This window comes from Mus musculus, chromosome 12, assembly GCF_000001635.26.
Source record: "Mus musculus strain C57BL/6J chromosome 12, GRCm38.p6 C57BL/6J".
In the NCBI taxonomy this organism is placed as follows: domain Eukaryota; kingdom Metazoa; phylum Chordata; class Mammalia; order Rodentia; family Muridae; genus Mus; species Mus musculus.
In genome coordinates, this window is record NC_000078.6 from 107,079,855 (window position 1) to 107,093,951 (window position 14,097).

The window sequence follows — 14,097 nt, forward strand, 5'->3', positions numbered from 1 at the left end:
ACTGGTCCCTGGCACTGTGCCTGATGCCTCAGCCCAGTCCTTCTCCCTCTCTTGAGAAAGTCCTCTTGTAGCTGACATGCCAGAGACAGGTAAGGTAGTCAGAAACTCTAAAACCAGGGGACCAGCACAGAAGTGGGAGGGGTTTTAAATGCATTTCTCCCATCCAAACACTGCTCATCAGTGCTGTGGGCGCCGATGTTCACAGCGATCCACAGCTCTGCGGAAGCCTCCCAATTCACCTGATGTTAAAATAGTCCACGTCAACATGACAGCATGCGTGGTTAGGAGCAGGGGCCACGGACATGATCCAAATCAGCCAGGACTTGAGCTTTAAGCTGTTGCGGTCCCTAGGGATGCCTGGGCCTGCCTAGTGTCCTCACAGCACCTAGGTCTAAGCAAGGTAAGAGGCAGGTATGACTTCACTGTCTTAAGAAGACAGATCCCGGGGGCAGATTGCTAATCAGATTGATGGAAAACTACTGTGTACTGATGTCTCAATGCCGACAGCTCCTTCTGTGTCCCAGCACAAATTCCTCACACTTTGCTCCTTGGTCAGATAGAAAAAGAATTGTACTTTTTGCCTTCCTACCCTGAATATTCTTGAGTCCACTCTCACATCAGTTATGTTCTATGACCCCTCCCCAACTCTCTTCCTTAAAGGTTTTTATTATTTTACCTTCTCAAGTAGATGGGGAAGTGGAGTCCTTCAGGGCAGAGGGCCAAGGAAAACTGAGTTTCTATGAAAATGCTTAAAGGAAACCTGAATTTTGGAAGCTAATTAAAAGTAAATAAATTTGGGCTGGGGAGTTGGCTCAGCCAGTAAAGTAGTTGCTGTACAAGGATAAGGGCTTAAATTCAGATCCCCAGGACTCATACAGTAGGATTACAGAATCCACATAGTGGGATTACAGAATCCACACAGTGGGGTTACAGTGGTGTCCACCTGTAACCCAAGTACTCCCGTGGAAAGATGGGAGGCAGAAACAGGAGAATTCCCAGAAGCTCACAGGCAGCTAGCCTTCGATACAACATGGTGGCTAAGAGACCTTGTTTCCTCCCAGTTGGAGAAATGGCTCAGTGGTTAAGAGCGCTTACTGCTCTTCCAGAGGACCAGAGTTTGGCTCCCAGCAGCCATACGAGGTGGTTCAACACAGCTTGTAACTCCAAATCCTGGGCTCCTGATTGATGCTCTCTTCTGACTTTTGTGGCCACTGCACACATGCACATACATGAACACATAATGCATACACATGCACACACATGTTCACACATGCACACATATGCACACACATGCACAGGCACACACACACATACATACACACGCACACAGACACACAGACACACACACACACACACACATACTGACACATGTGCCAGTGTGCAAGCACACACATAAACCTTTAATTGAGAGAGAGTCCCGGAACCAAGATGGCGACCGTTGCTGCTGAGGCTGAGGCCGCCTCCCGAGCCAGGCGGACACCTGTCCTCTGGTCCGGACGGTGGCCAGCTGTCTGCGGCCCGCAAAGGGTGCTGCCTCAGCGGCTCTGTGCCTCCGCCTGTCCCAGAAGCTGTCCGGTTCTCTGGCGCACCCTCTCACCTGTTCAGACTAATTTCCTAAGTTCTGCGGAGTCCCGGAACCTAATTGAGAGAGAGAAGGAGAGAGAGAGAGAGAGACAGACAGACAGACAGACAGACAGAGACAGAGCAAGCCAGAGAGAGAGAGACCGAAAGAGAGAGAGAGAGATCCCTTCACAAGCAAATCGGAGAGTGAGAACTGATTGCTAAGCTTGGCTGCTACATGCACATGTGCACACCTACAATCACACACATGTATATGTGCATGTCCACCATCTCTCACACACAAACATAAACATATACACATATGCAGACAAGATGTTTTTAAAAAAATATGAAAATATTTAATAAGCTGATAAAGCAAATAAAAGCTTTCCTTTGAAAATGGTATGGGATGACTCAATAAGGAAAGCAAAATGTTATCCATGTTACATTTCTGTTCGTGTGTGCATGTGTGCCTGCACATGTGCAGACAGACACACTACATGTTAAATGCACACATGCTAGAACATAAAAACGAACAGCCACCTACACAACCATGCCGCTCGAAGAAGGGAGTGAGCTCTTCAAGCAGGTTCTTGGTGAGCTTTCCCCTGTATTCCTGAGAGGTTCAATTAAGGGATGCGAGCCATAAAACAGCGCATTTTCTCCCTGCTATGATGCATTGTTTTTAATCTCGCCGCCTTGTATTATATCACGTTCCTATAATTCTTCCGACAGGAAAAAGCTTGTTTTATAAAAATATAGTCTCCAGCACTTGAAATATAAGTTTGCATCCAGACAACATATATATCATGAAGCCAGCAAACTAACTCACTTACTTAATCCACTAAAGTTCAGGTGCTTCCTATATTATGCGAAATGTCTTGAGATATGCAGTTGCTGCCAGTGCCCATCACTGCTCCCTTGCTCAAGAAAGATGAGAGGGGAAGGGGGGTGGAAATCCCCTCCTGGGATGCCACAGTAACATGTCTTTCATTATCACCCGGTGTCAGGACACTGGGTAATATTCATTGTGCATGAACAATAAATTACTATTTACCTGGCAGTGTCTTTGATAAGACCGTCTCCTGTCTCTCTCTCCTTCTCTCTGTCCATACAGCACGGAGCAGAGCAACCCCCTCGCCTATAATTCTTATTAAGGCACTACCTTTCCAGAAGAAGAAAGCACACACTTGCGAAGCCGCCACTCTCTGGGGTTTTTTAGGGACCTTGTTTTTATTGGTTTGCTTTTATTTCTCCCACCCCGCTGTGTTTGAATGCCACGGTGACTTCTGTGTATACAAGTCTCATATTGAAATGTCGGCTGCAGATATATGCAATATTAAAGAGCGCTTATGAATTTTTGACATCTAATTAGTCGCTACCCAGTTAACATGTCAGGGCTCAGAGGGATTAGGAAGGCGGCCCTTTCTGAATACGTTACAGTGAGGCTCTGTCCTTTCATGTATTATTCTTTAATGGAGGTGGTGATTATTTGTCTGTGATTAATTGATGAAGCCCATTGGTCTGGCAAGTGGAACCCGGTTCGCTCCTGTGGCTCTCAGAAGGGCTGCCACACAATCACAAGGCCCTGTTTCTCCCCGGTTCCCTCTCTGTGCCACTCAAGGCAGAAGGACATTTGTTGGCCCTCTTGCTGCTCTCCTCTCTATTCAGACCAGCCACGACTTGACATCTTAGCTCTGCAGAACACCATATCCTGACAGCCTGGTCTGGCCACCCAGAATAGGGCATAGGGGAGCACCTGCCCCCTCTCCCCTTGAGACAAAGCCTCTGGATAGTTCTTTTCTCTCATGGTCGGCTTTTCCTGATGATTCTTTGGTGCTTTTAACACCTGTGGCTCCGGAATGGCTTAGTTTACTCCCAGTCAAGCTGTCTGCCAAGACACCAGGTGACACGCAGGGCTTCGAGAGCCCTCTTGTCATTGTCTCTAACTGTAGATGTTCAGAAGTCACGCATGTGGGAGGGCAGCCTGACACCTCTGCCTCTTCTTGTATACAGGATGCCTGGCTCTGGATGTCACATCGGTGGAAGGGATCTGCTGGGGACCTCAGGCAGAGCTGGCCCTCCACTGAGGAGCATCAAGTTCTTCTGCTGCTGCAACCGTGAAGGGGCTCCAGAAGGAAGCAGCTGATCCCACAGGGTCTGCCTCCTCAGGCCCCAGTAAAGTTCCTCATCTCCCACGCATGAGCCTTGGACCTCATGGTCTTTGGTCTGAAGCTGGGCAGGAGCTAAAATTTGTAAATTAGAGAGGCTGGGAGGTGTTGGTGAGTTACAGCATTGCGTTTGCTTAAAGGTCTAAAGTCATGCTTTCACTTTGATTCATGACTCTCCTTCAATATATGCTTGTGTATACACAGGCGCATGTGTAAATGTGTGCTGGTAAACACACACATGTGCACCCACATGTACACACATGTGCGTATAATCACACATCATTACATACTCAGGTATGCACTGTATACTACACATAGCCTCATAGTCCTGTATAAACCTGTACATTACACATAATATCACACTCATACATGCACACACACAAACTCATATACAATAGCTTCCCACATGTTCATAGTCATACATTCATGCATATACAGGCTTGCACTGTACACTACACATAGCCCCATACTTGTGCAAAGCCGTGTAAATTACACATACTATCACGTTCATGCTTCCACACACACAAACTCATATACAATAGATCCCACACTCTGTGCACACATGCATACTTGCATGTGACATGACACTCATGTATTCATTCATATACTCACAGCATTGTCACACACTGTGCACATGTGCACACTGTATGTAATAGTACACTCATGCACAAACAGCCCCACACTCATTCGCACTACATGCAGTGTTATACTCAAACACACACCACCGCTCACCCATACACACATAAACATACTCATGAACAGACAAGCACACGACATATTGTATAATTATGCTGATGTGTACAGAGTCCCACACTTGGGCACAAATGTGCTCACTTACACATAGTGCCACACTCATGCACACAGAGAGAGACACTTTCTTTCCCACAGCTTTCCAAACAAAGGCTCTACCATCAGACTCTCCTACCCAGGCTTCTTGGTTTTATGAACAAACAATTACTTTTTTTTTCCCTTTTTTTTTTCAGAGCAGAATCACACCCATTGTGAACTCCCACCATTCAAGTCTATAATTGGGGCAGCGATGGAGCTGAGGTCCGTAGGCTTTTTAAAATGCACCAACTCTGGCCAAACCATCCCCAAGATGTATAATCATGGGTAAGCCTTCACCTTCATCAGCTGGTGGGTTTAATTGCTGCACTTGATGTCAATCAGGGCCAGCCTTAGATGTGCATGTCAGGGGGCCATTTTGGAAAAATCTCCTGGTCTTCAGTTTTCCGCTGCCTCCTGTCAGCCAGGCTGGAAAGGGGAGAAGAGGCAGGAATGAGAGCAAGAAAAGACCGGCTCCCTGGCAGACAGGGCTGGGGGGCTCCTGACACCCTCAAATGAGTCTGTCCGAGGTGAGCTGGGGATGGGATGTCTGGGTGGAAATGGGATAGTTCACAGATGTGGACCCTGCCATGAGTCAGCCCTTTGTCTCCTGAACTTTTCACACTGGTAAAAGGGAGCTGGAGGTGAAGAGGGGGTTTGTGTGTATCTGCTTAAGAAGGGGTGGAGGTGGGGGGCTCTCTCTGCCATGAAAGGTGGGTTTGGGTAGGGGTCAGGCGAGGCAGAGGAAGAAAGAGCAGGCCGAGATGCGGAGGGCGAAAAGGAAAAAGGCATCAACACATACTGCTTTCCTTCTCGGCTACAGTGGGTTCTACCCCAAGGAAACAGTGAACTTCACAGTGTAAGAGGCAGCTGAAATTTAGAATTATTGTTTCCTTCTAACAGAAGACTCATTTTCCACGGCCACATTTGCAGCATAATAAGCTTTTTGTTATTTTTTCAATTAGAGTCAATTGACCTAACAAAATGCTCGGCAATTAAGTGATTTTTGTAATGGTCCGGGGGTAATTTAGCCGAGCTTGTCAGCTGTGTTTCATGAAGCCGAGCTGTCTCTTTTTTTCCCCCTTCCACTGCCTCTCTCTCCTCTCTCTCTCTCTCTCTCCCTCTCCTCTCTCTCCCTCTCTCTCTTTCTCTCTTGAGCATAATGGCTCATAATTTCGAAAGCTCTCCCTTCTGTTTCCCTCACAATAATTCGCAATTACAGGAAGTTGTTGGAGGTGATTTTTTTTTCTACCTTGCCTTTTGAGTCAGTAATTTTAAATAAAATGTACATACTTATAAAAAGCCAGCTATTACTGAAATCACTTTTTGTGTAAACTCAATTATTTTATGAATAGTGACACCGGCTTACACTGGGTCCCACTCTGAAGCCCGAGGCTTTATTATCTTCTGAGGAAAAGGGGGTGGAGAGACTCACAGCACTCTCTCTAAATCAAACCAGCTCCCAAGGGGGTAAACATAACTTCAGAAGAGCAGAGGGGATCCGGGTCACCTGGCTGTGGAGAACGGCTGGAGTGTCCACTCCCTGGGCCCTGGCCAAGTCTAGTATCCCATCCCCCGGACCAGGGCCATGGCTGGACCCAAGCCTCTCACCCACTGATTTATGGGGGAAGTCTTCATTTGCCTAATTGATTCATTTCCCTAAGCCGACATCTGGAGTTAGAATTTCTTTTAAAGGCTGTAGTGGGATGCGATGACAGGCTCCGATGCTCTTCCACCGAGGGACTTCCTGTCTACACCTATCTTAAACGGGTCCTATCCGCACCCATGCAAGCAGAGGGGCAACGGTGGGGACACCATGCGGCTGGGGTTCTCTCATATAGATTCACCCAGGACGCCTCTCAAGTCATTACCAAGATGCATCTTTAGCCTTCCCAATGCTCACATCTGCCCGGCTGTCTTTGTTTTGAAAGGGTTTCGGCTTCCCACCCCTTAGCTGACACCCTTTTGACAAGCAAGCCAGAAGCAGCCCACTTCATGCCTTGGCAGGGAACTCTGCCAGGAGGGGGCAGTAGAAGAGCAAGACAGCCAAACCCCATTGTGGACAGCCCACCAGCTCAGGGAGGCCTGGCCTCTCCCTATGCACCTGCAACCCAGTGCTAAACATCCCTTAGTATGTATCACCATACCGCCCTGGGACCCATCCCCCATACCTGTTTGGATACTATCTCGTCAAATGCCCCTCAATTTTTCTAGGGTTAGACATCCCTAATAACACCTTGAAGGCTATGGCCACTGCCAGCCGGATGCTCGGAGCCCTGGGCATGTTTCCTTCTGACTTGGAGTCGGGGGATGGAAGACTCCTTGGAAGAATCTGGAACAACTGCACTAGACCTTAAAAGACAGGTACACAGCATTAAATAAATCGTAATTTCCCTAACCATAACATAGGAAGTTTAGATAGATGTCTTCTATGAGGACTTCCAATCGGAAGTTGCCTACCAAGACGCAGTGTATATAACATCACATTTCTGTTCTTTTTGTAAAGTTAGGAGGGATCTCTGTTCAACTCCAAATGCCCCTCTCCCTTCTCCTTCTCCTCCTCCTCCTCCTCCTCCTCCTCCTCCTCCTCCCTCTCTCTCTACTTCCATCCTTCCTTCTCTCTCTCTCTGTCCCTCTCCCTCCAATGAATAATTTGCCCTAAGCTAAGGCATAAAGATATTCTGGAGACAGTTATTTCATAGCTCTTAACAAGGGGGTGTGCTTTCCAGGGGGGGGGGTGATTCAGACCTGTAACTTTGAGCTAATGGAGATACTTGAATCATTTCTCCATAGTCATGGGCAGCCTTAGGCTTGGCTTTAGTTCAGCTTCTAAGCCACTGTGTTTTGGCCTGGCTGGGGCTTGGCCCAGCCTCTCAAGGCTTTGTTTAATCCACTGAACCTCTCATCTCTCTGACTATAAAAGCCTCAGCTACAGTCCTGAATAGCATCTTGCAGAAGAAAGAACCCAAAGCAGAAAGTATTAGACTTTCATCCAGCACCATAGGAGGGATGTAGTTATTAAATTTCAGCTGCTTATCAAACTGATATGAAAGTCATTTTGCATGATTGCACTGCATCCTGGAATCTTACGCTTTTATTTGCTGTGTATCTCTGTGCTTTCTTATTAGAAAAATACTCAAAGGATGAAAAAAAAAAAGCTGATAATATTATTCAGTTTTGACAATTAGGTAGGGAAAAAAATTCAAAGCAATGCTTTTCCACTGCAGCTGGCAATAAACTCGGGGTTCCCCTGATAGCAGTCTACACAGGGCTACCCAAGGTGACACTGGCTTTGTCTTCTAATGGCCACCTACTGGTTTTACTGGAGTGGGGGAAGAGTCCCAGTCTGTCCTGTAGTGTCTATGAATGGCACTGGTGGAATCTTCCAGATTCCTCTTTATCTGCTCACTCTGACTTCATGTCACCACCACAGTGCTGGTTGGTAGTGGACCCCTTGGAAGGGTAACTTTGCTCTTAATTAACCATGTTTTATTTTATTTTGTTTGAGGCAGAGTCACATGCCTTCTCCGCTGTCAAACTCCAAACTCAATATGTAGCCAAGGATGCTCTTGAACTTGTTTATGGCCAGACTCTGGGATGACTGGAGTACAATGGCATGCTTCAATTGATCTTGGTGATGGGGATTGTCCCTGGGGCTTCATGATCTCCAACTCAAGGGTGGAAAGATGGGGGTCTTGGCCAGTACTCATCTGTACCTCCTATGGCATTCCCCTTTCTTAGCTCAACAGTTCGCTCTTAAATTACACACACACACACACACACACACACACACACACACACACACACACACAATCAATTATCTCGGTAGGTGTGCATTTTACTATCTTTCTGTGGGCTATATAAATATTAAAGTGATTTAACTTATTAGCTAGTAATGTGTGATTTATTATTCCTTTAGACATCTTAAAAGGAAATTGGAGACTTTCATACATGCATACAATAGTCTTATAATATTCACCCTCCAACCCTATCAATTTCTTCTGGTTCCATCCCCACCTCTCCTACAACTTCCTGTCCCACCCCCAATTCCAATTTGTGCTCTACAGGTCCACATGGTTGATGGAGCATCCACAATATCATCACCAGTCTCTCAAGGACCTCACACTTGAGAAAAACTGATTTCTCGTTCCCAAGAATCTGTCACTGTCATTGCCTCCTTAGAGAGGGGTAGGCCTACATTTTCATGCTGACTGTCTCCTGGTAAAGGCCTTGTGCAGGTAACAACAGCTGCTTTGACTCCATGAGTATAACAATCCAATCACGTCCAGAAGACACTCTTGCCAACCTTCCTCAACTTTTGCTTCTTATAAGCTCCCTCTTTTCCAATGGTCCCTGGAGGGCAGGAGCAGGGGGAGAGAGAGAGAGAGAGAGAGAGAGAGAGAGAGAGAGAGAGAGAGAGAGAGAGAGAGAGAGAGAGAGAGAGAGAACAGATGTCCCATTTGGGGCTGAAAACTCCACAGACATTTATGTCTACGCTATCACCAACTGTGAATTTCTGTCTTCTTAATCCCTATCCACTGCAAAAAGCAACTTCATGGAGAAGTCTGGGGACATCACCGATCCGTGGATATAGAGATAATAATTTAGAGGGCAGTTTGAAATTTTTGTCAAGTGAGCAAAATAATTGTATTAGGTTCACTCCCCAATCAAGTGGACGTGACAAGATTTATAGACTCAGACACAGGTTTCTTCCTGTGAAACTGACCTTAAGTACAACACAAGCAGTTGGTCACCCCTATAACCTTCATGCCACTATTATACCAACTGGCACATCTTCCTGATATGTTCATTATTATAGTTTATAGGGCTCACATCTGAGTTAGACTATAGGTGACACCTGACTCTTAGCAACCTGCACAGGACCTTAGAGCACTGTGAAGATTTTCCAACAGGAGGAAAAGTTTCTGGTCAGACCAATTTGGATTCTCTACCTCCTGTGGGCAAAGTATATGGTGATTTTCAGTGTTTTAACCCTCAAGTGCTTATACTCAACCAAGAACAAGACCAGTAGCCCGTGTTCTCCGGGGAATCTCTAGTATATCCATGATCAACCATAAGGGGAAGGCAGTCTATAGTGATCCCAGGGGAAAGGGAAACGGAGGGAGAAGGATGAGAAGGCAGAATAGAGTTGGGGGAGAAGAATAATTAACACTAAAGATGTTTGAAAAGGCCTTACTTTGAATCTACTGTTTTATAAACTACCCATCTATGTACACACACACACACACACACACACACACACACACACACACACACACACACATACATGTTCATATCAAATCCCTTTTGTCAGAGATAGCCTACCCAGGAAATACTCTTCATCCCAGAAGCCAATGGTTGTCAAATTAAAGCACAGAGCCAGGTGTCAGATACTTTAAACTTCTCAACAGCTTTGTAAAGGTAGGACAGAGGAAACTCAAAGACTTGACAAATGCTTCCTAGTTGGTAAAGGCACCCATGCGACCAAGCCAGGACTGTGTGGCTGTAAGGGAAGGCTGCTTTGGTCTTATCTGCTGTCAGATATCTGTGTGTCTCTGACTACACAATTCTTCCTGGAGTGTCTGCCAATCTAAAACTTTACAGCCAGTCTTCTCCATACTCTCTGGTTTTAGATAGGGAAAAGGATATTACCTTTATAGGAAGGCTTAGGGTCTTGAAAACTCAGTGATTCCCTGTACTGGTCCAGATACAGAAGAGGGGGCAGCCAACTCAATACAGCTCTAGAGGTGGAAGTGGAAGTCTCTACAAGGGGAGATCTTTCTGCCGAAAGGTCAAGATGGATCCTAGCTAATCTGTTGAGCACTAGCCAGGAGCCAGACATGATAGCTAGTGACAGGGCCACCGTGGTCTGGCTGTGCTATCAAATTGAGAAAGGACATGGTGGCTTGTCAGAGGGGATCAGTACCTTTGAAAAGTCGAAGTAAGGTAGAGTCAGTCAGGAAGGGAAGAAATGCAGAAAGACTCAGTCTTTTATAAAATGGCCCCTGTTTTGTCTAAGGAAGGAAAGTCTCTTTCCTGTGGGCCTCCTGGTTTATGATTCCGAAGAGCAAGTTGAAACAACCTACAGGTCCCTAATCTTGGTGGTCTCAGCGCTAAGGTGCCTTGCATTTCTGCATCTGTGTGCTATTGTTTACCTCAGCAAAGCCTATGTTGTCCTGTACCAAAGCCTGGAAATCTCCACTGTTTCTGTAAGAGATTAAAGTAATATTGTAAGGGGACCAGACTTGGGAAGCCCTGACTAAGTGGCCCAGTGGTTTCTGGGAGCTCTTGTGGGAAAGTTAGCACCTTATCGTCTCTGTGCTATTGGGACTATCCCAGCAAAAAGCAGAGGTATTTACTTCTTGGGCTCTTAATGAGGAATAGTTTCCAAAAAATCCCAGCTCTGATAGCATCATCAGAACCAAGTACTTCCTTCTTTCCCTTTGTAGCTCTAATACGATATCCTATTTCTCTGAGGTTCTGAACATCAGACCAAGACGTTTGAAAAGAAACAAGCAAGCCAATAACGGCTGAGAGGAGAGAGCAAGGAGTTGAGAAAGGAGTTACTCTGCCAACTCAGGAAAAGGCAACAAACCATGATCGCAGCAGAGCCAGTTATACAAAGGGGACCAGAAACTGAGCATCCTACTACCCGAGTCAATGGAAGCAATGTGGTCCTTGATGGTTGGCATGATGGATGCCTCCAACATTGCATGGTGTCGGACTTCTTCCAGGTCTGTGGTGGCTGAGGGTAGAAGTGTTGGGCCTAGCTTCCATGCTAGTGAGAACTGGGTAGCACTGGGTATGTAAAGCCTGGGGCAGACAGTTTTCCTCAACCATGAAACTGGATGTGGGGCGTGCAGGAGCCTCTGTTGCCTTCATCATCTCTTCTACCACAGAACTAATTTATAGATTTGGGAAATCTATAAATTAAGTTGAGATTGAAATATGAGACATCAACATGACTGACTGTGTTTCCTACTTGAAAATGGAGGACCCTTTCCATCCCCATCTCCTACATAAGCGTCTTCCCCATTCTCCCAATGCCACTTCTCTCTTCTCTCCTACTCTGTGCTTTTGGTCCTCTGGGTCATATCGTTTGCTCTCAGTGCGATGCGCTCTCTCTCCCCTCTCCCCATTTTGATATCTCAATTTCTACTCCCCTCACCTAACTCAAGACAGGTGCTTATGGGGATCTTTTTTTTTTGCATAAATAAATGTCACCTCACTCCTTAGCTCATATAGTGAGAATAGCCCAAATCTCCTTATTCTCACTCTTTAATTTCCATAGCCCACTAAGCTGGTATAATTGTGATACACCTCCCAGGTCAGAATAGCCAATTAAAACTGGGATAAAGCGAAACCAATAGAGAGGAAGCAGGTACTAGAAGAAAATTAAATTTAAAAAGTATTTAATTTGGTACCACCAACTTTACACATCACATAGTGATATCTATTGGCTCCCCATACCTTACAGATTGACTTCTAATTTGGGGGCACATTTGTTTTTGCAGAATCTACTTTGTGAAAGACAGAACTGGATTTTGATGGTCAAAGACAATCTTGAAAATATGTCTGCAAAATGTCTGATTTCAAGTATATTCCAGGGAACCAGGCTAGGTTGAATGTATCTGCAATGAGTCAAACATGGGGTTTATTTTTAAAAACATACTTTGATTAATTTCAGGTACCTAATTATCTCCTCAATTTAACAACCATTTCTGTTTAAATGACAGCTTTTAAAATATTTGACTCTAATAAACCTCCCCTGAAAACTTGTTATGCTATTAATTTGATAATACATTTTTTTTTAAACCGAATGTTCATTTTGTAAAACCAACTCAGTGAGTATCTAAAAATAAGGCAAGCCCTTCTAGAATGTGCTCCAAAATAGTGTTTTGTGTTTTGCCATCTCACTACCAAGGCATCTATATCAGGTGGCCTCCCCATCTGTTCGGATGGCTACAGGTGAATTTTTTTTTCTTCTGAGGCTGAGGCTCATTCCAAGTCGAAGTTAATCCAAAGTCCCCAAACCCAATGGAAACTTGGTGGAAGAAGGGGTCTCCTTGCCACCCAACCCTCATGCACAAACACCACTTGAGAAACTTAGATTACTCCATCTCTGAGTGCTCCTGAACACTGGCATGGAGATGCTTTGGGGATCTATATGCCTTCTTAGCATCAAAGGATCATAAGTGCATCAGCATCATGAGAAGGAGAAAGCGAGATTGTGATAACAAATGTGGACTTGCCTGCCCCATAAAGCATGGTGTGGGAGAACTGGCCCAGGAGTTCAGAGGCTCTCGACTCTAAGATTCATTCAATCAATGACTCATGTTCCAGCCCTCAGATCTGCATTTATATATGATAAAAATTTTGGAGCAATATTTTTATTCTCTTTGTTTACTAAGGTAAGAAGCATAGCTGTGGAAAAAAATTGAGCTTTGTGAGAGACACAAGCCAGAAAATATTTATCCTATGAAACAGAGTTATCCTTTATCTGGGGGATATAATTATAATACCCGTAGGCATATGCATTTGTGCATAGTCATATCTATATGAATATATACATATATTCATATATATGAATATATATATATATATATATATATATATATATATATATATATATATACTCATGTACATGCATGCAATAGTGGATGCCAACAGGAGAATTATAATCTTTGGGATGCTGTCACTTAGAAAAACATCATCATAGAGAAGAAACAAAGCATATCCTAGGTTCAGGTCCCAACATCTTCATCATCTTTGTGGTTGTGATGAAGTTGCCTAATCTCCCTGAGTCTAGGTGAAGGTAAGTACCTTCACTATAGACAGAATGGAACCAAGGATGTGTGAGCGCATCAGAAGGCAGTTATAGTAAATCTGCTTGTTTTACTAGACAGTAAATATCCGCCTCAGCTCACAGCAAGTGCTTGGTGAAGTGTCCGCATTAACAGCAGTAACTAGGATGACGCCAGTGGTGACGGTGGCAATAGGAGGTGCGAGGTTGTATCATTGCAGAAATGGGGTTCCCAGGACAATAGGAAATTGCATCTCAGAAGCTGGAAGTCGAGGGCCCGCGGGCTGTGAGTCACCGCTTTTCTTCGTGCCTGTCAGTTTGTTTTTGAGAATCCACAGAAATAGAAACGCTCTATCAGACCAACTTGGATTACCATCTGGCCCACACATTTTCCTGGCACGGCCCGAAGGCCAGCACTGCTAGTCTCCCCTCCAAGCAAAACCCCAAGTTTTAACAGAACAAAAAAAAAATCCGCTGCTGTGATGCAGGGAACACAGCCTGGGTTTGTTATCGGGATCTGTGGGTGAGCAGTAGGCATGAGACAATTAATACCAATAAGGACCGATCAGTATGATAGCCATTGACAAAGCTCCTGGCTACGTTCTTACAAACTGCACCAGACTATTGAGCAGCAGCCTCGGTAGACTGCCCACAGAGCTTCCTTATTGAGTCTGTTAGGTTGTATTATTGACCTTGGTTTTTCACTGGGAAACGTTGAGAGATGTATCCCAGAAAATG

General features: G+C 45.2%; 1 long non-coding RNA gene across 2 annotated transcripts in view; it reads right to left on the minus strand.

Moving 5' to 3' along the window:
* Gm16086 overlaps nucleotides 1-14,097 on the minus strand; it is a 28,957-nt gene that overhangs the window by 8,950 nt on the left and 5,910 nt on the right. The window contains exons 2-3 of one of the 2 annotated variants that reach the window (XR_381902.3): nucleotides 6,728-6,908; nucleotides 4,857-4,985 (exon numbers count right to left, since the gene is read on the minus strand). This is a non-coding gene — a long non-coding RNA (predicted gene 16086). The remainder of the gene's footprint in view (nucleotides 1-4,856; nucleotides 4,986-6,727; nucleotides 6,909-14,097) is intronic. The other variant, XR_381903.3, reaches the window with a different exon arrangement.